The sequence below is a fragment of the Anas platyrhynchos genome, chromosome 2 (genome assembly GCF_047663525.1).
Source record: "Anas platyrhynchos isolate ZD024472 breed Pekin duck chromosome 2, IASCAAS_PekinDuck_T2T, whole genome shotgun sequence".
NCBI classification, from domain to species: Eukaryota; Metazoa; Chordata; class Aves; order Anseriformes; family Anatidae; genus Anas; species Anas platyrhynchos.
In genome coordinates this window covers 45,614,939-45,641,503 of record NC_092588.1, presented here as the reverse complement: position 1 = coordinate 45,641,503, position 26,565 = coordinate 45,614,939, and the positions used below count along the sequence as shown (strand labels likewise).

The 26,565-nt window shown below is 41.5% G+C and overlaps 1 long non-coding RNA gene across 2 annotated transcripts in view; it reads right to left on the bottom strand.

The window, feature by feature from the left end:
• Nucleotides 1–2,018: 2,018 nt before the first annotated feature.
• Nucleotides 2,019–26,565, bottom strand: part of LOC110353362 (uncharacterized) — a 28,278-nt gene continuing 3,731 nt past the window's right edge. Inside the window, exons 2-5 of one of the 2 annotated variants that reach the window (XR_011807520.1) lie at nucleotides 25,492–25,656; nucleotides 19,093–19,258; nucleotides 6,980–7,198; nucleotides 2,019–3,368 (exon numbers count right to left, since the gene is read on the bottom strand). This is a non-coding gene — a long non-coding RNA (uncharacterized lncRNA). The remainder of the gene's footprint in view (nucleotides 3,369–6,979; nucleotides 7,199–19,092; nucleotides 19,259–25,491; nucleotides 25,657–26,565) is intronic. The other variant, XR_005263618.2, reaches the window with a different exon arrangement.

The following is a 26,565-nucleotide window of genomic DNA, read 5'->3' as shown; positions in this document are numbered from 1 at the left end:
CACCTCAAGTGCTGTGTGCAGTTTGGGGAGCCACAGTATAAAAAGGACATAAAACTAGTCCAAAAGAGGGCTACAAAGAATGTAAAGGGTCTAGAGGGGAAGACGTATGAGGAGCAGCTGAGGTCCCTTGGTTTGCTCAGCCCCGAGCAGAGCAGGCTGAGGGGAGGCCTCATGGCGGCCTGCAGCTCCCTCACGAGGGGAGCGGAGGGGAGGTGCTGAGCTCTGCTCTCTGGGGACAGCAACAGGACCCAAGGGGATGGCATGGAGCTGGGATGGGGGGGGGGGTCAGGCTGGGGGCTAGGGAAAGGTTCTGCACCCAGAGGATCGTCAGGCACCAGGACAGGCTCCCCAGGGCAGTGGTCACATCACTGAGCCTGCTGGTGTTCAAGAAGTGTTTGGACAACACTCTCAGACACATGGTCTGATTTTTGGGTGGTCCTGTGTGGAGCCAGGAGTTGGACTCAATGATCCTTGTGGGTCCCTTCCAACTCAGGACATGGTTCTATGATTCTGTAGGTAGCCAGGGGCTTTGGGCTGGGGTGATTAGCACATAGTATAAAGCTGATATTTGCTTTTCTAATAGGGTATAGCTGTTTCAAGATGCTGAGAAGTTTGGGATATTGAAAAGGGTGAAAATCAGTTGGGCCTTTGCTGAAGAACAAGGTTATAAAGCTGAAGGTGGGAGGTGACAGCAAGCACAAAAGCTCCATTTCTGAGTCTGGGCTCTCCTGCTGTTGTGCCTTTGTGGCTGAATGCTGGAAAGGGTGGGGGAAAAATGATGAAATGAGTATATATGCTGAGAGCAAAGAAGAAGAGTTTTTCATCTATGCTTTCAAGGAAGTATCTGAAGCACAGTTCAGCTATTGATAACTTCAGGCATGTATAGGCTTGAAATCTTTCATCCCTATCAGAAACTACCCGGGCAAAATACTTTACTGCAAGAGCAGAAGCTCTGTTGTACAGCAGCATAGAGGGCAACAAGTACTCTGCAAATCTTTGTGCTACCTACAGCTGTGGACACACTTCCAGCCTCCAGAAGAATCATTCCCTTTCTTTCCTGTGCAGGCAAAGTCAATGAAGAAGACTTCATTAACACCAAGCTGAGGTGTGTTTGTGGTGGGAAGTCCTCCACCTGTCCAAAATATGGTGTTTTGAAACAGTGAAACTGTTACAAGGTGAGCCCAGGAAATCTGGCCTGTGCCCTTTTTGAGCGATATCTCTTCAGCGTCATTGTAACTGCTCTCAGAAGAGTCCTGGACAATATCTGTGCTTACAGAAGCACCCTCCTGACATGTGCCACACAACGAACACCAGATACGTTGCTTTTTTTCATTCTCTCTACTATTACACACACTGTACCCATCAGGATTGCTTATCCAAAACTCCATCCATGCAGCTCCCTCCTAGGTGCCAAAAGCAAACCTGGCCCTTTGTGCCACCACCAGCAGCACAGCCTCCATGGTGCAGTACAAATGGGAATCTGTTTCCCAGTCTTCCCCTTCTCCCCTCCCTCCCAGGGCATTTGCTAGGGCTCATACCACCTTGACACAGAGGGCACGTGTCACTGTCACAGCTCCAGCTCGTCCTCCCACCATTAACCGGAGGCAACCCCAACTGCGAGGGTGGTGTTAGCTCTGATGTCCTAACATGAAGATGTCCTAATATAGAAAGACAGGATGGGAGAGTGGCAGCAGGTGATGAAGGACAAGCCACCCCAATGAATGAGCATTAAAGGCTGATGGAGAAGCATGAACATGATAGGGGTGGGGGAGGAAGGAGTTTGAAGAAACACTGATTGAGGTCAAGAAGATTTCTATTTTAAAAGGAGACAGAGGAACATTAAACAGGTAATGACAAAGTCAATGAAGGAATGTTACTGCACAGTACAGCTGCATGATAATCAGGAGAGGTTATACAAGTATTCACTAGCTATTTGCACTGATCAGCCCAGGGACTTGGATCATGATGGAACCTGAGCATGCAACAATAAAAGGAGATTTCCCAGGTGATTGCAGGCATGATCCAAAATGAAGTACCTGCATCTTTGTGGCCATGTTGTAGTGGCAGCCACAGAACACCAAATAAAATGCCCAGGAGTTCAAAGGCATACTCTGCACCCTGTCCACCTCTGTTCCCCAGGAAGTGGAGGAAACAACATTTAAAGAGAATAATTATGTGAAAATCAGTATGTACAGCTCTCTTTCTTAGGGACAAATAACTTCTATTGAGATCCGTGGGGCCTAGTCATAAGGGGTTTGGTCTGAAGTCCTTTAAAATAAATGAGAGTCCGTAGCCTTTCTATCTGCTTTAGCAGGTTTTTGTTTGTTTATTTGTTTTGTTTTGTTCATGGTTTTTATTTTTATTTCCCCCCTGAGTCAGGAAAACAAGATTGCTGTTACTTAAGGTAAGGTCTGGAGAGAAGTTTTATTTGCGTTTCTATTAATGTTAAAATCGCATCCTTCTGTAAGCTTAGAAAAAAAAATAATCTTGCAAACTATACTTCTGAAAAACTGCCTTTTGGAGTAGGCAGGACTAGACAAGTCTACCTGGATGAGGCAAGACAAGCTCATTAATGCTACTGTTTGTGAAAAAAACAAGCACCCCAAACACCACTAAAAACAAAACAACAACAACACAACAAATCAAAAACAACCATTGAACCATCTTCCAGTGCTTTAACATGAAAGTAGGCTGCCCAGGAATATATATCTGCATCCTCTCATCTGCACAACCATACTACAGTAGTGCCTGGCAAATTTAATTACAACACAGCATTCTGTTTTCCCCCAACGAGAAGAGGAATTTGTTTGCCTCTTGCCCTGGGCTTTCACATGTTGTTCAGAAAGCTCATATGCACCAGCACGGTCTGGGTGAGAGCTCTGCAAATGCAGGCCAGCTGCCAGCAAAGCTGCCTCCAGCTCTGTTGCTCTCCTCGCGGAGCTGTCAGCCCCGCACTTCCAGGGGAGCAGAGCTGTCAGGGGGCAGCCGGTGCTGCACCGCGCTGCTGCCCTGCTTGTAATCACAGCACATCGAGCATGCAGGCTGCTAGGAATACCTTTATTAAACATGTGCTGCTGCTGTGGCTTTTGCTGGTGCTGTGTAACAGCGCTGGGCTTTGAGCCTTACTGTTTCTGAAGCATCAGCAACTGCATCAGTTGCTGTTCCTGTTAGCAGGGCAGGTGGAAGGGTGGGAAAGAGCCTGAAGCTGATCCAGAAGAAGGCCTGCACCAATAGTGCTTTTCCTGTCTATGTGATGTGGGAATTGTCGGGATGCCAACAATTCTGCTCCTTTTGAACATCTTTTAGCAGAAGAGGCTTCTGATTTCTGTTCCAGTTGAAATGCTTCCATTGGTTTCTCTTGGTTCCACCTGAAAAAAATAGGATTTAGATCAGATCCTTTGGGCAACAGATTTTCTGCACAAGTTATTGATCACTGGAGCCGTGGTTCATCCACAAAAACCCCAGAAAGACCCCAGTGGAATGCCGTCACAGAAAGGTGAACTTGACCTGAAAATGGATTTCAACTTCAAACATCAATGTTAACCAACATGATTTAACTTCCTGGCAAATCCTCTGCCTTTGCAATGATCACGAAGAAGCAGAACTAGCCAGAGCTTTTTGCAGCCTTTAAACCTACCTCGATCCTTCAGCTTCCGCCCATTTATTAGGCCCACATCCAGCTGGTGCTGTCTGCCCACGGCCTTGGAACGAATGCAGTTAGGCCAGCTACTGTGTTTCCACAGCAGTGCCTCACGTCGGGCAGAGGGTACCAAATGGCATGAATCCTGCAGTGGCCTCACACTTTCTGGAGGTTCTCCAGGGCTGAAGAATCCTCGATGGATTAGTTAAACACACGTCAGGGTTGTTTCTCCCTGTCGTAACACAGATCACCGTGACCAGACTTGAGGATGTGCTCCACATCCTTCACAGAGCCCCAACCCATCACATTTCCAAGTGCAGTCCATTACAAGTGCAGTCCAAGCACAAAATGAGGCTCAGAGTACTTCTGGGTAGTACAGTTATGATTCAAAGAATATTAAACTTTTTTATTAGTTTGAATTTTTTTTTTTTTTTTAAATCCAGCTAGGCGAGTAAGATGGCCACCGTTTAACTTTCAGCTTACAAGGAACCTGCTGGTTTCTGCTGAGTCACAATGCTTCACACAGAAATGACTGTTGAAAGTCAAAATGCCAAATTACTTTCCCATGTAGAGGTAATAAGTACATTTCACAAAGGGCAGAAAGTCTGTTAGGACATTTCTGGTTCTAGGAATTTGCAGGCTAAGGAATTTGTGGAGATATGAAATGAGTGAGCTTAGATAGGATGAGACACTCCAGTTACTTTTACCATTATTAATGCGATCTGGTGGATTCAGCCACTTTACTGGAGCCTTTTTCTCCTTATACAGGAAAATGTGAGTTGGGACTTTTTTTCTGACCTGGGACACACGACAAGCCCTTGTCCAAGAAGGCTGCATAGGGTGGCACTGCCTCCCGCCTGCAGGGAGCACAGTTCAGGGACAGCACCGAGCAGCTTGCTGCAGGCAGCATTTAACCTGTAGAAGTGTATGCAGGGTTTTATGTATACATCTGCTACACCTGCTGTGATTTAAGGCAGTGTCTGCCGTAAGGAGGAAGTCACTGGGCACACTGTACTTTGTGGGGATGACCCACTAGGTTCTGGTCACCCTCAACATCCACACAAGTGAATACAAGGCTACTCCAAGTCCAACACCTTGGACTTGTGGATCCCTTCACTCCCAGGGGCTTTGCCACAGCAGGCTCCAGTCTTGCCAGTAAACTTAATGGACAGCCAGCCCTATGAAATCAACGGGACAACATGTGCATTCACAGCTACAGACACGTGCAGGTGTTTGCAGAATCAGTGTCTTCTACACCCCCACACCTTTCTTCCACCTCACTGTATTACAGCAAATGTGTATGTGTGTGGCAGGCTGCTTTTCTCTGCAACATTTAGAAGACAGCCCCAAGATAGGGCTGAATATCTGAGCAGAGTGACTTCAAATGAGCTTGGTTCAGACCCAGGTTCTGTTTTGCTTTCCACAAAGTAGCGGGGTCTCTGTGCTCTCTCCAAGTGTTGTTGATCATCTGCACAAGCAGCAGCACTCTCCCTCAATTTCTGGCCTTTACTAAGGAAACCATTGATCTAACTAACAGCCCGAATTTATCAAATACTGATCAGATGCACCTTTGCTGGAGACAAAGATCTTTTTCATCAATTGCATTGGGAATTTTACATGGAATTCAATATGTGTATGGTCTCTGAAGGCAAAGATTTTCACCGAGTTTTATTCTGAAGTATAAATAGCCTTTGACTAAACTTGTTTTATTAATTTGCAGTCATGTCTCTTCTGTATGTAGACAGGATTTCCAAGTAAGGGCAGATTATCGAAATCAGATTCTAGCAATGATTATGCTGTTGGTTACTTTCCTGCTTGCAGCATGTAGTTGTATTTCTCTTCCCTCCTCAAAGAGACTTAGACCCTTTGATACTGAAATACTAATTACTCTGTCATCTGTTGTTCACTTATTAATGCAGCTAATTCTCTTCAGGCATATTTTCCTCTTTTTGGTTGCTGCCTTTAACACTTCATTCTGTAATTTGTTTGCTGCTTTTTCTAACCTTTTTTTTTTTTTTTTTTTTTCAGACTAGATTCATAATGTTGGGGTTGCTGGATAAAAATCTAAAAATCATTTTTTTTAAAGTAAAAAAATGAGAGATTTTATAGTTTATTTGATATTTAGAACTCAAAAATTCAAGAGACTGGAGAATGCTTACCGTTAATTAAAATTAGGTTTTAAATTTTCTTTGTTATTTAGAATAAGTATTATAGAGGTTTACTTGATTTGCAGGAGCTCTTCACACCAGATGCATTAAAATGCAGCCAAATGTAATTTACATACCCAGAACAGAGGAAGGGAGACTGGGGGTGGTGTCAGACCTACAGAGTGTGTGGTCACAACAGCATGGAAGAAAATATGAAGATCCTAAGAAATAGGAAGTTGGCAGGAGCTCATGGTGCCTTGTCTTTGTAAGGAGCATGGTGTGTGAACTGGTGACTTGTGCAGAGAAAGGATTTAACCACTAAATGGCTTGTTGGCATCACAGGTATTGGAATATTTCATGTCCTTCTGCTGCTGGTGCTTTTAAAAGTAAATGTGGCAAACAAACAGAAAGAATCCAGAACCAAAAAGGGCAAAGATAGGGTTTGGACGAATGCTTCAAAGGCTGGAAGAAATGCCTTGCAGTGGGAGACAGGGAACTGAATCTGCTTGGCTTGTCAAGGAGAGGATTGAGAAGTGACCTGATTGCACTGTGAGGCACCTTCACAGAGGAGGAAAACAAATTCAAAAGGCTTTTTAATCCAGCTGAGAAGGCAGAACAAGAAATGAGGCTGATGGAAAAAGGGAAGCCAAAGACAGGCAAATCCCAAACCAGGCATGTTTTTAATGTTGCAGAAAATTAACTCTTTGAACAAAGAGTCAAGGGGCATGGTTGATTGTTCTTCTTTTTCTGTCTTCAGTCTTCTCTGGGAGATAATGCTCAGTTAATCATCAGTAATTTTGTGCAATACAGTCTTAATGGGGTAACAGTACACGTCCTCTGACATACCAGGGGTTAGCCTGCACAACCTCAACACTTCTGGTGGCAAACGTTATGCTGCTGTGAAAGAAGTGCTGCTTCAAGTGAAGTGTGAGTCTCAAAGGGTTTAAAATCTGTTTTGTAACGTCCTACTGGCTTGAGCAGGGATGACAAGCATGTCTTTTTCTCCTATTTTATTTATTTCTTGCTTTTCCTTTCTCAAATAGCGGACAATGCCACAAGTTTCAAATCACGTCTGTTGGACAGACTTGATATTGAAGTTCAGTGTGTTTTGAGATCCTTGGATCCTTTCAGTATTCCTTCAGAAGTACTGAAAGTTTCGTATGTGCTCTGACATAAACCTATGTGTACTTACAGCTGTGGTGGAGCAGAAGGAAGATGGAAATATTTGTTTCTTGAAGTCTTCTGCTGAATGCCTTCAGGGTACTGTTCTGGGGGAGAAGAGGTGCCCACTTCTATTTGTACAACAGGCAATTATTTTGACCATAGGAATAATCGTAGGAGTGGGGCAAGCCATCACTGAAATTTTCTCTTTTGACAGTCTTCCCAGGAAATGCACCCATTTCACAAGATTCTGTAAAAAAAAAAAAAAAAGTTTATGTAATGATGTAATTGCTGTAACAGTAGTGCTAGACCATTGTTTCTAAGAGAACAGTGACTATGAGATCTCTTGATGAAGAATTGCCACAATGGAGACTTGAGGTCCTTTGGATGTGTAACTGATGTCAGATTTGCTGCTAGTTTTTTCTCGGCTGTTTACTCTTGTAAATTCTGGTTTCATCCAAGTCCTAGCTAATGGAAGAGCCAAGAGCTATGAAGTTATTTTCTCTTTCACTTTGATGATTTTGCATTGAGGGAATATTCCCCAAGGGGAGGTGAAATCATGGAAACAGTTTATGGGTGGACATTTATTGCTTTCGGTTTATTGCAGGTAGGAGTTCCCACCTACACTACAATCAAGTGTGCAAAAGCTTGCAGGAAGTGCTATTGCTTTTGAGTTCATGTAAAAAGGCTTCTCTGCTAAGACATAATCTACAGAAGAGTATTCCTGCGCTGTTATAATAAAAAGAAGCATGTTTTCAAGCTTTGTAATATTTTTATTTTTATTTTTCTTAATGAGAATTGCCTGTAATGCACACAGTCAGTGACTTGGCTAGTGAGCCAAGTGATTTTCCTGGGCTTCACCAGCACAAGCTGGTCAGAAAGACTGCAGAAAGAATTGTTGTCTATCCTTGACACGTAAAGTTTAAACCAATCCAGGAAGTTTAAAAGCAGCATAAAATTTCATGTTGCCAGCACACGTGGTTTAAAACTTTGCAGACATGTTGACAGCTGATTATGATGAAAAATTTTTGTAATGATCCCCTTGAACCTTGAGGCTGGGGATATGTATCAATGGTGAATTGGGTTGCTACTGGTTTTGTGAGGAGAAATTTCCTCTGATATGACAATCCATAAATACCTGAAAAAAAGGTAGGTTTAGCAAATATGCATTGCACTATACTTCAAAGCAGTTCAAAAACCCTACTTCAGGGAAAATCTCAGGATAGGCCCTTCTTATTTGCATAATTAGTTTAATTTCGTCACCTTCCTAAAGTTTAGTCATTGTAGTTTTAGCACAGACAAGTGTTATATCGGTTTCGGTGCTGCAGTGAAGCATTTCTTATTGGATCAGCTTTGTTTCAGCCAACACGTGGAGGTGTTTGCAACTTGCTGAGCAAACTGCTGCTGTTCTGCGTGTGTTTGCAACTTCTCCTCAGCTCAATGAGAGTCACAGGCTGAGCGCCAAGGGAAAGAGAGCCAGTGAAAAACATCTGACCGAGGCCAGGTCAACACGCAAAAGGTTCCTGCTAAGGCCTCAAATACCTACCTGCAACTAGGTGTTGAGTTTGGATTTTGCATTTAGGTCCCTGTTCTTGTTTTATTGGGCTAGGGAAGACTGAAAGGTTTACTCATGTTTTCAGCTATTTTATAACATTTCAAAATATCCAGATGAATCACGTTTGAAACCTCTAAGAAACGCAGGTTCTCATTACTTTGTTTTATCTTTATTTTCCTAGTCACAAGGAACTTTTTGTGGAAGGCTCCCAAGGGGACCATATACTTGTAAATGTTTCTAAAGCAGGTATGAAAATTGTGGCTAAAAAAAAAAAAAAAAAAAAAAAAGCAAGTTGAGAATTGTAATGTTCTGGATGCTAGAATCCATTCTGACGGATTAGTAGAAAGAAGAACTAGAGAAGGTTACTTCTATTATTGCTTTGGTACTTCAATAACCCTAATTTTCCCGCCTGTAAAATGAGCATTAACCTTCCTCTGAAAATGCTAAAAAAATCAAGTTTAGACCTTTGAGAAGCTGACAGGAACATGTGCAAAGCGTGTTACAGTTTACAACTAGCATCCTTTCTTTTTTTCTCTCTCCAATTCACAAAATGGAAACCACTTCAGTAACATCAATACACCAGTCACCTGGTAGGAAACCCACTCCAAACAGGTTTGAATAATTCAGGGCCATTTGCTGTGTGGACATAAACTGTGAATGGATAACATCTGATCCATAAACACCTTTGACTGTCCCTCCTCTCTGCCTTACAAAACTGCCATGTCGAGTTAAATTTGCTGCATTTCACGAGGAGGAGAGGAAGGAGACGAGCAGCCTGAGCCTTGATGGCCAGCAGTACCGCATTTGCTTCATTCTGCCAAATCCCATTTTCAGCAGGTTGCCCTCTTCTGTTGCATGGAGCTCGCTGCACATACACACAACGTGAGTGAAAGTCGGAGGTGAGAATATCAGCAGTTGAAACCATATTGCTCATTTCTTTATTATTTGTGATTTGCATACAATGTGTGCTTTCCTGTACAGCCAGAGATAAAGCTGACAGAAACCAAGCCACGACCCACAAAGCAGCAGTATGACCACCACGCTGGGGCACAGCCTCAGTGCCTTTGCAGAATGACAAATCTATTTCTCTCTTGTTCAGGTTTTGTTGCACAAGCAGAGATGACAGAAGAGCTACTGAGGTTCAAAGCTTATTCCTTCAGGCAGGAGGCAGCCTGCAGCCCACTGCCAAACCCAAAGAGGGGTTGCAGAAGAGCAGAGCAGACCCTCAGGGCACCTCACTGCTAGGCTTGGTGGTGGTTTCCACATGACAGCGTCTGCTTCTCAAGCTGATGGAGCATGGCCCAGCCTAGCTTTTCTGTATGCCATCTCTGTATCCTGTGCAAGATGCTAGGATACTTAAAATAGCAAATATGAGCATCTGAAAGGAAGAAAACATTAAGGAGAGTGCTATTCCCACAACTAACAAACATGACACTCATTACGTGCTCCATCTCCCTCTCTCCTCCACCTGCACATTTAGACACAGAGCAAGGAAGGGAGAAAAATGAAAAAGCAACATTAAGACCACCAAAACAGTCAGTACTCAGACTTCTTACACATATGCCTGTCAACCATTTGTATGCAATGACACATTTGGAGGAAGGATCTTATGAAACGTGCAGCCTCTGGCAGCGAGTGCCTGAAAAGCATTCGTTATGCCTATTTCTCATTTAGTGCATACTCTTGGTTTTGTGAATGCATTTAACTAAGACCACTGCCCTCTTAATAGCCATCACAGAAAAGACATATGGATGATGACTGAGGCTGTGCATATTTTTTTTTTAGAGCAAGTTCCTTCTCACACTAGAAGTTGATGCCCTTCAGGGGATAGCTGTGAAATCCTGCTTTAACTCTTCTTTCCTTTTTAATTTTCAGTCTCTGTGCTGTGGAGCATCCTAATATATGAAGGTAGCTAGCATTGTATATTATGACTTTGTAATTTAAAACTTTTTATTTTTGTAAACTGATCTTCGAATGTTGAGCTTACATTTCCTCAAAAAATCATTTGGAAATAAAACAAAGAAAATAGACCAAAATGAAAAAATAAAATAAAATCAAACCATACTGATTCGCTTTAACATTTATTGAAGTTACTGTGGCCAAAACAAAACCAGAAAACAATACTTGTCAGTATGAGAAGTGTCCAAGTAAATTGTAGAATTTACAGAAACTACAAGTATTAAGAGCTTCATGTAGGAAATATTCTACAGAATTTGACCGCATGATCAGCTCTCAAAGTTATTCTTCTAAAAGGCCAGAAGACCTTTGAAACTTATTTTCCATATGAACATGTGATCTCTGTTGCTTAGGTGAAATGCACATGAGTAAGAAAACCTCATCACCAAGCCAAGATTAATTATTTCATTTTGCAGCTAATAAGTAAAGTTAACTTTGGGCATTGTAAATAAAACAGATGTACCTTTGCACCAAAAATCAGCAATATTTCCATCATTAAAGTAGATTTCATGAAAAGTGTTTAGCATTATTTGTGCCAATTCAGACAAGAGCTCAAATTATTGAATCACAATGTTTCAGTATCCAGCTTGTGTTATGATCGTACATGACAAAACCAATTTGAGGTGCTGAGAAGCAGCATTGCCTATTTGCAGCACCTCGGTGTGTAGTGCTTCCCATCCAATTGTTTCCTTGCTGCAGAGCAGCCTCCAAGCAGGCAGGAGCAGACATTTGGCTGGAGAAGCAGGAGGGGGTCCTTTAACAATTCACTTTTTCAGAAGCACAATAATATCAAGAAAAAATGTGAAATCTTTAGGTCTGTTTCCACTGAGTCTCCATCAGAACAGCATTTGTTCTTCAGCACAGTTACCTTGGTGAGTTTGGATGGCAGGAACTCTGCAGAAATAGAAGTTTCATAACAGCAAATGTAGGCTGTAAAAAAAAACCTCAGACAATACATATCTTTCTGCACATGGGCTGAAGCTACAGGGCAGATTTTTAAAGTACATTGATCACTTCGGCAAAAAAAAAAAAAAGTTCGATTTCCAATTGGATTTACAGCTGTAAGTCTTTTAGGGAGAGATTTTGAAAATCTATTTCAGGATTGAAATAGGGAGGTTATATTCCCAAGGGCTCTCTGGCAGTTGCAGAGGCCAGCATCTTGCCACTCTGCCACCTGGTGCAGCCCTCAGTCGGCACAGGGCTACCCCCACGGGGATGTGCACTGAGTCGGGGCACTTGGGACTGGGAGTACAAGAGAACAAAGAGCAAGCAGAGGAAAGGAAGCCCCTACCCGAAATACCAGTGAGATGCCCCCCTTTGCTATCCACAGCACAATCATCTTTTTGTAAGAAACAGGGGACAATGACATGAAAGACAAAATGTTTTCTTTTTAAAATGGCTTTTCAGGGAAACATGATTTCTTTTGAATATTCCCCACTTCTCTTTCAAGTATACACTCCTACCATCTTCAAATGCAACTGTTATGTCTCAGTTTGTGTAAAATAGTACTTAATGTTGATTGAAACATATTTTCAAATCCACCTATAACACTTATTATACATGGAATTAAAATTTATTTGTACCTGATCTTCAAATTAAGGTTTAGCATGTTTCTGTCATCTGTCCAACAATGTTTATACAACCAAAAAACTCCTTGCAGTGCTGCATTGGATGTAAACTCCACAACCATTAAAGAATCTGACAAAACCAGAGTTTCAAAACAGATGATTAGTCCATTTCCTAACACGAGACTCCTTGAGTATCCTCTTATACCTCTTAAATCCTCTAGTTCGCAAAACTCTCATACAAACAATTCACATCCAACTTGTCAGTTTAATCACACAGAGACATTATTGAAAAATAAAATCAACATTTTATTCAGAAAAAAATGAATTGGAATAAAGTCTGGTAAAAAGAAAAGGATGAAAACTTTTTCAGACTTAACACGAGATGTCTCCCTGTTTCATCTCCTTTGCCATGTTATGATTAAGGAATGTGAAGTTTTGTGTTGGCAAAATTAAGTATGACAGAAATCCGATACTCCTTTGGCAAACCAAAAACTTAACACATCTTTCTCTATTAAATAATTCCAGTCAGTCTGCAGTTGTTTTCTGAATCATGAATGTGATGAGCGGTCCCATATCAATATTATGCAGCCTTTTTCAACTCGAACATCCCTGAACATTTTCAGTGGAGAAGTAAAAACCAATGAGATGATGTAGTACCAATCTATACAGGTATGTAATGTAAAGCATATGTATATTCTAGATCAGTTATGTTGCACAGACATTTTAAATGAAAGTTACTATTAAATGTAATAGAAAAAAAACACAGAAAGGTGTTATCTAGTCCCTCTCATTGGATCAAGGCAGGATTCGCTATACCTCCTATAGTTCATGACAGTTCTTGCCAACATCCTCTTATTTCACCTATGGTAACTCCACAGCTCTCTCAGGCATCAAACATTTGAGAGCTTTAACTCGCATCAAACCCTAATCTTTCTTACACCATTTCAAAGCCTTTGTTCTTATTTACCATATTTTAAGAGATTATTCCCTTCCTCTCTGAAACAGCATGCGCTTGAAAATTGTGATTATTCCTTTCCTACCAATCCCATATTTTTATTCATAAATTTAAATAATTAAAAATATGTTTTCCTCATAGGTTATGTTCTTTACCAAGGGAGACCATGTAATTCTCCTCTGGATGCTCTCCAAGTGTGCCACATTGCTCTTGAAGAGCAATATCCGAAACCAGCCACAGTGCTCCAGCTGAGGTTTGATCAATGATGGGTGGAAAATGGATTTTTCCATGTGTCTTGCAATCTATATATGTCTGTATCTCCCACTCTTATGAGATTTAGGGGGAGTGTTGGCAACTGCACAGTTGAGATTTATGTTTAGCTATACTCTCAGGACTTATCTGGAAAAAATTCCTCACCACTTGTCTTTCATCCTGTTTTGGAGGGGAATGATCCACTAACCAACGTATTGCATCTTATTTGTCCTTATTGAATCCCAGACGGTATTTTAAAATTATTCTTTCCCCCCAGATATTTAAAATTCTACTCTAATCCTTGGGCACACTTGCAGCCTCTTCCACCTCGAGTCATCTTCAGGTTTAGGTCTCACTTCCATTGCCTAAGTCAGAGACCAAATGGGTCAGCATTAAAACATCCAAGAAGTCTCTGATGCTCCATCACAGCTAAGAGGCCTGCTTCTATGCCAGAGGAAGTAAGGTGGCCTGAGACATTCTCCATGAGGAACCAGAAGAAGTTATTCATTATCTTGCAGTTCCCACAATTACTTACCCTTCTATTTCTGCTCTTCCTAGGATCTGGCATCAGGCTGGCCACTCTACAGCTACCAGTCCTCTGCTTTCACCATTTTTCTGAGAGTACTATCCCATCTTAAATTCTTTAGAACTTCACCCATCTTTAGAAATAATCCACAGTACTCTAAACATGGCTTTATAGTCTGTTTTTAACCTTCCAGGCCGAGCTGATTTCAAACCATCTGGCATAGGGTAGGAGCACTTTGTTGCCTCCTTACTGCTGGAAATTTGTGCATGAACTAATAGTTGCTTTTATAAAAAGTTTTGGAAGAGTCATGCAAAAGCTTTACACTACTCATCAATTTTAATGAGTGACTTTCTGAAAATGTAGTGCATGCCTACAAAGGACACAAAAATACTAGAACTCCATGCTTTCACATTTTAGGTGCATTCAGCAGTTAATTAGTGAGTAAAGGGCACAATATAAGATGAAAGTTAGGAGCTCAACAGAATTCCTAGATTTTGATCAGACCCTCCTTGCAAGAAACAATATGCAAAATTAGCTGAACACTATTCTGAAAGCAGGAACCCAGCTGCTTATTGCCAAATCTATAGCGTATTGATGAGAGCAAAGAGTTCTGCTATCCCACAGCTTGTCCTCCCCCATGCTTATTGATCTAACAGCTGTATTATCACTCATATTTCTTCCTTGGTACAATAACCAATGTCTGCAGCAATTCTGTCAATGCCCTGTGTTCCATTTATGAAAGAAGTAAGATTGGGGTTGTTAACAAGAGTCAAAGGTAACATCAAAACTCAGCTTTTGGTTAATTACTAAAACCCTCTGCTTTGTCTGTTCACTAGAGTAAAGTGATAAAGCCAGCACAAGTTTCTAATGACCATTACTGCTTTCTTGCTCCATGACTGCCCTGAATCCCTCCCCGCAGGTGACCCCGTTGCCTGCCACCACAGAGCACTGGTGGACGCCCGAAGAAGCTGCAGCTACAGGATGCTCCAGATGCAGGGAGCCCACAGAGCAAAACGTGAGTATTAAGCAGTGCCATCTAGTGTAGTGCAGGGACTCATTCGCAGGGAAGGAAAGCAGCCTCCAGGCATTGTTACCCTTTAACTGGGCAAGAACCACAGGATGAAACCCATGTGCACCACACAAGGGCTTTGGTGGTAAGTGAGACCAAAGGATAAGAGGGGTTTCATGCCTTTTAAGTCTTGCCTGATTTGTGCCCTGGATACCCAGACACCCCTCCTCCCCCCTTCTTTTTTTTTTTTTTTTTTTGGATCTTTGCCTGAACTACAAATGGGAGAATGGGAGAGGGCATCTGCATAAGCCTCTCTATAGATTTGAGCATTCGTACTGCCGGATTAAGGGACCCATTTCAGCAGCACAATGACAGATGGCAAGAACTTGTTTGGAGGGAGCTACCAAACCAATTTGTGTGTAGCACCTGGTACTGCAAGGCTTTAATGCATGCTCCAGCAAGATCTGAAGTCCATGATAGTAAAGATGCTTTCAATACTGAACTAACAGAATCAGTACAGAAGGGGTTGACATGCTCTCTAGTAGTTTCACGCACTACCCATCCTATGCAGAGTGATAAACTCTTCATCTTCCTTGTAAGAATTTATAGTTATGGCATAGTTTGGAGATAAAAATATAGATAAAACACTGCATAAAAAACACATCAATTGCTGTTACAAGACAACAGATATACCACAATCAAGTATCTCACAGAGATCTGTAACAATTGCTGTAACATAACAGCCTTTTTATCAGCTGAATGTTTTCCTCTCAGCCCTCAGATTCCCTTGAGTAGGCTGGAAGGCTGGGTAGCCAAACTGAACACCAGCAGCGTTTACCCGAGACTCTTCCTAAAGGGACTGAACCAGTCAGAAGCATAAATCAAAGCCAGGTAGGCCAAATCTTACCACCTGACTCTTCCCAGCTCTCTACCACCACCAGATAGCAGGCAGATCACCCAGGTTTGCATAACAGAGCCTTATCCTTAACATGACCCAGTCTCTTTAACCCCAGAGCAGCTCCCTCCCTTAAGTAAGCTGCTTGTTAGCCTTATCTCATCAGCTGGGAGACAGCTGATTAGGTACAGGTAGAGGCTAAGCCCATCTCCTTAAAACCCCATCTCACATGTGACCAGAAGAATATATATATTTTTTAAACTTGCAGAGAATGTCAGTCTTCCTAGGCACATGCCTAGAGAATTACAGGTTACTAAGAAACCAGATGAAATTACGTGACCTGTATTACACAGAACAATGAATTAGATGAGAAATTGGCTTCTCTCTTCTTGAAATCCGTGAATGCATTTTGGTTTGAGCAGCATGAAAAATGCTTTTACTTGTGTCTGATTTGTAAAACTATATCCCCTACTACATGAGAACATTTATGTCACAGAAAAATCTGACTCTTTAAAGGAAATAATTTCTTTGGTAATGGTTATCTACAGAAACTGACAAATTAAAGCTTTCAAAAGTTTTCAGTTCTCAGTTGGGCTTCTAAAATAGTCACCTCTGCAGATAAATATAACCATGTATGTCTGTCACTATTTACAAAACAAATATTTAGAAGTGTACTAAGAAGTTGAAAAAAGTGGCAGTGTGACACCCAAGCCAAGACAAAGGGAAAGGGGAGGGAGAAGCATGTGGTGACCCGATGCTACCCACTGCTGCCCTAGCAAAGGTCACCTGCAGAAGACATTTCTTCTCGCACCTCTGCTCTGCTCCACTGCTTGGTAACTTTGCAGATTTGCCTGGTCTCCGGGGGGCCTGATATCCAGGTTGGGCAATGTTGTGATAACACTTCTCCAGCCACAGGAAGGGGATCAACAGCCTCATGCAGCAGGTTTTCCAGCAGACCCCGTGTGGTGGCATGCGACCTGCCTACCTGCCCTGCCCATGCACAGAAAAGCACATCCTCGCCTCCTTGCTCAGCTCTGAAATGGTAGGAGAGGAATAGGCCATGTGGCTCCCCAGCGTCAGGCTAATTACAACCAGCTCTTGCTGAGGCTCACATCAATAATACAAAACCCCGGAACAGAGTGGCACAAATTTATGCTGTACGCTTGTTAAATTCTCCCTACTTTGCAGTGAGATCTCAGAAAGGCACGTGGAAATACTTTTGGCAATGTGTCATTTATTCAGGAACCTGGAAAAAAACATCCCATATTACTCCATCATGGATCCCCCATCGATAACCTCACAACAAAGATACGGGGTCGATTGTCCCACCGTGGGCTCTGCTGTGGCTGGAGGCTGCTTCTAGCAGCAGTAAGCTGTGGATGTCCTGGTGCCTCGGGACCGCTTGGTAGCCCTGCCCCTGGATTTGTCCCAGTGTGTGTAGACCCAAGGTGCATGCTAAATGCGGTGCTGATTTTTACATTTTACTGCTGTGCAATTTCAAAATGCTTTTTCAGAGCCTGCGTAAAGCAGCCAGGCATAGCATTCCCCTGAGAAACTTCTCTGGACAATGAATGATTTTTACCGATATGTGCTAGCAGCAACTGAGTTCCCAAAGTAGGCACCGTAGTGGAGGTGGAGGTCTCAAAACAGGCAAACCACTCATACCCAGTACATCTCCCATAGCTAAAGTGCAGGTTTATCCAGTAACAGTGATTTGCATTAGAAGCTGGAGCAAACTATTCACTTGTGAGTTTGATTGCAGAATCACCATATTGAAAAATGTTTTTAAAAGTTAAGTGGTAACTGCTTAAGTGTTAGCAATGCCAGATGATAGCCTACCAGTGTTTGGCCAGTATTGCCCTGAGTGGTTGCTTTTTTCCAGCAACAGAAGAGTTCTTCGTGAGGTTATCTTGAACCTCCAGACCATATTCACCCTACTGGGTGCCTTTCTCAAAGGGATGGTTGTTTCTTGCTATTAGCAAAATTTCTGAGTATATATTTAGTGATCGCTATCAACAAAATTCAGCTGGACAAACGAAATACCAGGACGTTGTGGATGTCCTGAGCAACATTAGCCAGGAAGTCATGTCAAAAGCAGGAACTGTCCCAACATTGTGCTAATCGGGGATCACCCTGTAATCACCTAATTGACCCACTATTTCAAATAGGTGAAGCTCTGATTGCTTTTTTATTCTTCCGAAGTTGCCGTTACCTGTTAAATTACACCACAGATAGCAGCAATTTTCCCTCCTTCTACCTCATCCTCCAAAAAAACACTAATGCTTTCCAATGTGTTGCCATTTATTGCTCATTTTGCCACACGAACACTCACACAGCGCTGACTGACTAATCTCTGCTGTTAATGCACAGAAACGCTAGGCAGATCTCTCTGTATCTGAATCATTCTTACCCTGTGCACACCGAGTCTCATTCAGGTGTTCAACACGTTAGTCTAAGTGTAGCTCTACATTAAAGTCATTTAGTAAATGAGTGATTGTTTCAGTCTTCAGAAAGGAAGGTGGGAGAGGCAAGTATTTTTATTTTCTGTTACAGTGTTGCTGCCACCTAACTTGTGCAGAAAAAGCTTGTGGTACCTGGTGTCTGAACTCTTTCCTTTGACTTTGTTCTTGGTTGGTTACAACTGAAGATTATTATTATTTTTTTTTAAAAGTCTCCATTATATTTTGATAAGAAGTTAAGAAAGTGATTATGAATTGATCTTTCTTCAGAATGAGATAAAATCTCTCCCTGCACATAATCATGTGCCATCTCTATCTGAAGAAAGATCAACTTATAATCACCTGATCATGGATAAAAATCACTTGATCATGGATAAAAAAAATCATAAAGGGATATCTTCTGTGAAATGAGTAACTGGCATGAATAGTTCACCCTGTGGATTCTTTAACTCTTTTTACTGCTACTTCTACAACTTCTGGACCTAGAGTGGAGGGAGAGGGCATTATTTTTATAAAGCGAATATGTCATTTCACTTTGTTAAAAAAGCAAAAAAAGCACCATTGAACAAACAGGGAGAAGATCAATTGGTTTTCTCACCTTTGCTTTAGAGTGCATGTTTAACTGTGTACAATCATTACTTTTGTTTTATTTCTCAGCTCAAGTACGTTGTGCTGCATGTAAGACCAGTTCTGTCACCAACACTGTGTATGCAGAAAGAGCAGCAGCATTGTAGCCACAGTAGTTCAAAGACATGAGAGACAAAGTTTGCAGGAAAAAGTAATTAACCTCTTTGATTAGAACAACTGTATTCATTTTTCCAGCTGTAATAAAAGACATTACTCCCCTACTCTTTTATATAGCTATGTGTGTTGTAATGGCTTCACGTGAGCTGTACATAACTGCCTCAAGCTATGCTTTTAAGCAATGTTTATTTACAGTTCTCCATCAAGTTGGTCTCCATGACTTACCATCAAAATATTGAAAGGTTTCTCCTTTTCCTTGTGAGCCCTCATTTTCTAGGTCAAGTAACATTTGTATTGAGCCCTGCATTGCTCCAAGACAAACACGCTGCTGGGTTTGGGCAGTCTGGTTCAATGCAGTGGCTGGGAAGACCTTGCTTCTTATTTCATACACCTAAGTGAGAGGTGATCAGGAATAGAGAAGTCCTGGTCAGACGGGTCCGCTGGCATCTTATTTAACATTTAGTTTTGCACAACAAAATCCATAGTGAGTTATTAATTGAACTCCTGAGTATATTCATTATGGCAAATGTTGCATCGTTTTGGCTCATCCATTGGAATTCATTGAAATCCAAGTCAAGGTGGTTGGTGGCTTCAGTGGTGGCAAAACCTCTGAAAAAACTGTGGAGGGAAATTTCGTGCTCTGGGCTAGAGGTATACAGGCTAGATAATGCCGTAACATTTGTGAATCCCTATGCCAGACAAAATATCCTAGACAGTAAACATGTAGTTTATGTTATAGTCCTTCACTGTACATTTCCCAAGCAAATATAAATAAAGGCAAAATGTTTGAATCATACTTACTAGGTATACTAAGAGAATATAAGACATAGGCAGCTATGCATTAGATACTTGGTGCAAATTCATAGATCACAAAGCTGGAAAGACTATTTGTGATCATCTACCTTTTTTTTCTTTTTTTTTTTTTTCTTTTTCTTTTTTGTCTTCTGTATTACACAGGTTACAGGACATTCTTGAATTAACTCCTGTACGAAGTGGAGAATTTCTCTGAGAAAATCAATTAATTTCAACTTCAAATGTCTAGGCATGGGGAATCTATTACAGTCCTCGGTAAATTGTTCTAATAATTAATTACTTTCCATGGTAAAATGCCTAGTTTCAGATTTCACTGGTTCTTGTCAGACAGTTTTCCACTTGACTGAAATGACATATATTATTAAATTCTTAGTCCTCTACTCCATGACTACAGGGAGAGTGGAAATTTATAAGCTATAACCAACTCTCCCCTTAACCTTGTCTGTGTTAAGCTGAATAGATCGATCTACTCAGGTCTCCCACTGAAATACCTCCCTTCCCCTCTTGTAGCCCTCCTGTGAACCTCTCTCTGTTCCCCACCAGTCCCTGATGGTGGGCACCAGAACCGAGCACTGCTTCAGTCACAGCTGCTTCTCTGCAAGCACAGGGGCAACATGACTTTACCCAGAGGTATGCTTCAGTGCATATGGGGCACTCACCCTGTGACTCATATCCTTGCATTGAGGTTTATCAGATTATTTATTATTATTTTTAAAATATCTCTCTGTATACTTAGAGAGCCTTTATATGTACAGACAAAATCCCGATACCATAAATACATATACTAAGCCCTGAAATGAGCCTGGAGATCCTGAGCCTAGCTGTGTTCAGTCTGAAAGGGGGTGGATCTGGCAGGAGTGGTGTGCAGCAGAGAACTGGATTTATTTGAAGAAGAACACGTCAGCTACTTCTCTAGAATTGTGCCTACTCTATTTCTCTCTAAATTGTGCCTAAGAGAGGGAGAACAAAATGCAGCGAACCCCCTAATAAACAGATTTTATTTTATGTGTGCTCCAAGATCTTGCAATCGTTGCTTGTTTTTCTGGCCAGAATTAAGGTATCTGGATTTTTCTACAAGGCCCCAGGTAGCTTCCTTGGATGTGTCCCCTTCTGGTTTTTTTTTTGTTTGTTTGTTTGTTTTTTTTGGTGGGGGGAATGGTACCTACCATAGCCAGGACACCCAGCAATATCAGAGAAATACAGACAGAAGGATATCTGGAAAGGCCTTTTCCCTGTAGTTATCCTTTAGGATGTATTTCAAGCTCACTTTTTAAAGTGGCCTGAGGAGGGGATACTTGATGTTGGATCTTTGCTTTGGGAGGATTTGAGAGCAGAAAAGAAGTGATACAGTTTGTCTCCAGCACACCATGATTATTTCCTGCAGTATGTCTGTAAACCAGCTCCTTGTTTTCTATGGATATTGCATCCACTGGTGCAATTGTATTTTCATTCATTCTCAGAGGCCTGTAGCAAGCGATATACTATCAAGGTAATAAAGATGATAGAAAAGAGCAGGATGAACAAATGGGCCAGCCTGCATGAGCTAACTGTATGATGGACAAATTTTGGCTCTAGCATGTGTTCCTTATCTGTTACATCTTGCTGATTGGTTAACAAAATGAATACGAAAAGTAGAAAGTCAGTAATTTGACAGCAGGTTTCTTTCTGCCTATGTTATGTACAATGACAGAGTGGGTGGGCACAGAACCAGACTTCCTGCAAATTTGGAGGCAAAGGCCAAAACGGCATTTTCCTTCTCATCAGGGACTGGGAACACCATGGCAGTACTTGATCTTACAGAAAAATTAAATGCAATTTTAATGTGTTTCCTGCCCTCCACCCCAAAACAAAGCAAAACAAACAAACAAACGAAACAACCCAGTAAAACCATTAGAATGGCTTTCTGAGCTCTCCCATGTATGTCCATGCACATCTCTACCTCTCTCTGATATCTGGCATGACCAAGAGCAGTGAAGGCAAGATTTTGCTTCTGGAGTTTAGTGTATGAAACGATGAGTAAAATTCCCCCACTGAGTCATCATTTCTCCAGCATGTAATATCTGTATAACAAGTTGGCCAGAATTTCAACACTGCATATGGCTTCTTCACACATGAACACGTTTCTTATTGCATATTTGTTTGAAAGGGGGTATCAATTTCAGAAAACAAAGTACACCTCCAGTTTAAAAATGGCTGTGTGAGGTACAAAGAGCTCTGATTTTACTTTCTTCCATAAAAACCATTATGCAAAGTTCAATAGGAAAAACATGAAATATATAGAGCTTAACAACGCAAAGTTCAGTTATGTGTTAAACGGAGTGTGGACTTTGCTAAGGCAGCATTGTTCTCTATAGGTTAGTGGTGATAAATACAAATACTCATGCGATCCTTCAAATTTCAGGTGTACTGCTGCCATTATTGAGGTTTTGCACTAGGCAGTTTTTTGGTTGCAGAGCCTTGAAGCGCTATCCAATGAGCTATTTATTTATTTATTTATTTTTCAGATGGTCTTTCCTTTGGGGAGAGAGAAATCAAATTTGTACAAGAGAACATACTGGTTCAGGTGAATCACTCAGTCTTTAGCAGCAATGGTCAAGCCTCAAAGGTACCTTGGAGACTTGCCTTGGGTTAGCATCTGAAAGATAAGGCATCGGGATCATTTTAGCAAAACTGCTTTTGCATTTCTTATGTTTTAGAGTAGGGTCAATAAATGGTAGTGGATAGCAAGTGGAGAAATCTCGCTGCTCTTAAAAGAAGACTTTCCTGAAAAAACACGGGCATTTTTGCTATTTCTCTTTCCACATACTAGCTCAAAGTGAGGGGCCATATCAAAGAGGTGCATGGGCAGAGTGCCCATGGTGCTGCCTGGTTCCATCATATCTAAAACTTCACTGTCAGATGACTTTGATTTTGGCCTTTGCTCTATGTACTATGAATATGGGTTAAAGAAACACACCGTCATTCCGATAAATAAACCTGCTTCTTACAACAATATCCCTCAACGTCTTGGTATAGATAAATGTGGTGATTCTGGCAGAACTCCGGAGACAGAGAACAGAGGACAGTCCTCAGCTCATACCTCGTTTCATTCCTGAGTGCTGTCGTCTTTCACAGTTAGTGCCTCCTTGTTGCACTGCTTAGTGTGGGGCATGGCTGGTTAGAAATCAGAGAGCCGCAACAGTTTCCCTGTTGTTGCAAACTACTGCAGATTTCAGTCTCTTTCTGCAGGTTTCCAGACTGACAAAAGGTTTTGGGAGAGTCCTGTAGTGATGGGAAAATGTAGAGTAGGAGTTTTGTAGCCCCTCCTTGACTACTTACACTAAATAGAACCTGAGAGGAGGTCTGCTCCCGAACTGCATTCCTAAACTGGGAGATCTGCAGGATACAACAATACCTCCCACTCCCTATCCTGGGCATCTTCCACAAATAATGAATCAAAATTCTCTGCCACCTTTGATTTGTGGCAGTGTCCTGCTCTCCTACAGGTGACAGGGACCTACCTTGGTCAGAGGTCCTCTGAAATGGTGCAAGGAGCAGCAGCAGGACGTGGTAACCTTTCCTACAGCCTCCTCCTCTACAACTGATGCCACATGGGAAGTTTTGGCCATGTATGCCTTGCAGGTGGTGCCTCAGGCAATAGCAAAATAATACGGCCAGCAGTGCAACTATGGAGCAGTTAGAGGATGTTGCATTAGGAGACAATGCAATTATCTGAACTTTGCTAACAGTTACGATCATATAGCAATTCAGGGGTACTAGGTGTATCTATACCTCTAGTTCTGATGATGTCTGTGACCAGAAAAACTGCTTTTGCTGCAAAAGTTTATTCCAGGCTGTTCTCTTCCGTGAGTAACCACAATCAGAATCACAGTTTGTTGGTGTAATGGCATCTGTAACAGCTGATTTTGTCAGGATAACCCCATCAGAGCACACACAGATAGCAGGCCAACCAACAAGCAAACAACCAAGAGAACCCTCCAAAGCAAACAAAAATTTCTTCTTGCATCTGGACCATTTTTATTTTTGGTAAATTGAGATTTACACCCCACTTTAATATATAAATCCCCAGTTATTCTGAGAATACTTTCTTATTTAATCAGTTGTGTCGTTTGTGTTTCTTTCTTTCTTTCTTTCTTTTTTTTTTTTAATTAATGATCTTTTGTTGTTATTGTTTGGAATGGGGTTACATTGAGTGAAATTTATTCAGTATTTTAACAGGAACAAGGAGACCAGCATAAGAAGTGTGCAATAGATGAGCTGCATTTGGTGAGCAGGGAAAAGTCACATGAGGGCACACACTATTTATATTCTTCTCTTGCTTAAAGTTAGTGTTAACAGCATTGATTCAGTGTGTTGATGATAGCTTTATTCAGGACTTTAAAATGGCATATACATGTTACTGAGTCAAAAGCTGGCAGAACCAACATTTTCTGAAAGGGCACTTTTTTAGGACCATTCTGTGACCCTGCCCATGGTCTTTTAGTTTAAAAATGCAGGCACCTTATATTAAGGCTACACCAGCACAAATCTGGGACCACTTTGAGCAGATCTCAACTATGAAGAAAGACCAATTAGATTAAGGGCCTGAAAACCACAAACTAGTGAAGGAAGTGATATTTGCAATGAAAAATGACACTCGTTTCTCTGCTTTGGTCTTGAGCTAACAATCCCTTCAATGTCGTGAAGCGGCAGGAGGACCCCATGCTGCTCGCACTCTCTTCCACATCAGATGCAAAAGTGAAATTTGGATGATATTTTACCCTGGGGATGGATTAATGTTGTGTTCTGCCAGATATTTCAGATTGAGTAATTCTCTTCTTCTTTCTCCTTCCTCCACAGTTTCCTCCTGCTGTAAGGTGCAGAGTGCCAGCCGGTTAATCACACTCCACCCCATGGTTGGCTTTGCCTAGTAGCGCCTGAAACAGTCTTCGTGTAACCGTATCTGAAACTTTTTGGCAAAATTTCCAGTGATCACATCTTATTCCACAGTAAGAAAGTCAAGAATGCTAATAGAGAGAGGCTGCTAGCATTTTCAGCACTGCATTGTTAGTTCTGGCTTGGTTTAGACAATGTGCTAGGTGATGCTGTAAACCAGTAGCTGGTTTATATCAGTATTGCTCTTGCTGAGAAAGATACATCACCCACGGAAAGAATAAAAAACCCTACATACACACACAAAAAAACATTCTCAATTCTCTGAGCACACCTTCTCCTTTAGGATAAAAGTTGAATGTAAGGCATCATTATAACGTTAAAGAACATTTGATGCCCACATAGAAAACTCAACACATTTGAAACACTTTTCTTTTTTCAGCATGTGTCACATATTTACTCCCTTTTCCTCCCTTTATCCTTTATTACTAAGGAAATGAGGACATTTGCATGAAAACAAAGGCTTAGGTTCTTAAAAGTTTGTCTATTCCTGCCTGTATTTTCCTCCTCTGAAGGGATCGGAGCCTTCTGTAGAGAGTACTGTAATTGCTTCCAACCCAAAGAGCTGTGATGAATAAGAAGCAGTAACTTTTAAACAAAGACCCTGTTTTCATGCAAATATTCCTAGTAATAAAGCATAGAGTAAAAGGTATATGTGAAGTTATGCTTTGCAGAACTGCTATTTAAAGCAAAGTAGCTTTGTAGAATGAAGTCGAGTATGAATTTTTCTAACTGCAGTAAGGGAAAGGGAGTTTGTGTATTTTCCATAAGAGATTCCAAGTGTCTCCAAATGAGACTGTTGAAAGGCAAATACAGGATATATCTCAATATTATTCTCATCAGCATCATCAGCATCACTCTGTGTGAAAAAATCCTTACCGGAATTATGGCACACGTCTCCTGGTTTCTATACAAGCCCAGGAACATACAGTCTTCTTCCCCCAAAGACTTAGCAATCCAGTTTGTTCTTCTAATCCATCTCTGAGTCATTGTCTTGGTCTACCTACTCTTTATCTTCCAAACTCAGGAATAACTGAACAAAACCTATTGAAAAAATAGAGACATATAACGAATTTGGAGACAATACAGAATGGTAGTATTTACATTCACATTTACATTACATTTACATAGATCATACATAAACCCACATACATACATCTACATTCAACAATAAGGCTTTAATAGTTTAGGCTTGGCTTCACCATAGGGGCCCCTGATAGATAGATCAAACACCCGGAGGCATTCATTTGCTTGTGGTTTTCGTACATTTATACTAGTCAGAATCCACCCGTCTAATTTCTGATCTTCTCAGCAGCCAATGTCATGGATCACCTACATTTATTACAAACGCCAGAGATGCCAGCAGGTGGAATGGTGGCTATTCCTCCTCGTGGACACTACCAGCAGCGGGGTCCTGCCTCTCCCAATATACCATGGTGCTGGATTGCCTAACTGTAGGGGATGCTGCCAGGCACCTGAGAGCAAAGCAAGACAGCAGAGGCAAACCCAGGCGGTGCGTGAACAATGACTTCTGCCTCCACAGAAACTAGGGCTGCCAGAGCTCATTGTTACTGTGATCACCGGGCTGTAAGAGACGCAACAATAGACCTCCACAGAAATTCCCTCCAGAGGAGAGGAAAGGCACTAGAAGACATGCAGTTAAAGGTAAATCATCTGGAGTTACAGTTTCTTTATTCCTAAGCGTATCGTCTCTTGGCTCTAAGAGGAAGATGTGCAGCCTGCACAGAAAGCAGGCTTTTCACTGGAGCTCATGCACATGGCAAGCTAGAAGTGTTAAAATATTTTTTCTATGTCCATGAATTAGAAAGAAAAAACACAGAAGAAATAAAATTCTTTCCCTCAAAGGCTACACTTAACCATCCAGTAACTCCACATCAAGCACAAACTGCTGGAATATTATGGTGAATAGTTTCAAAACACTCTTCCTTGGCA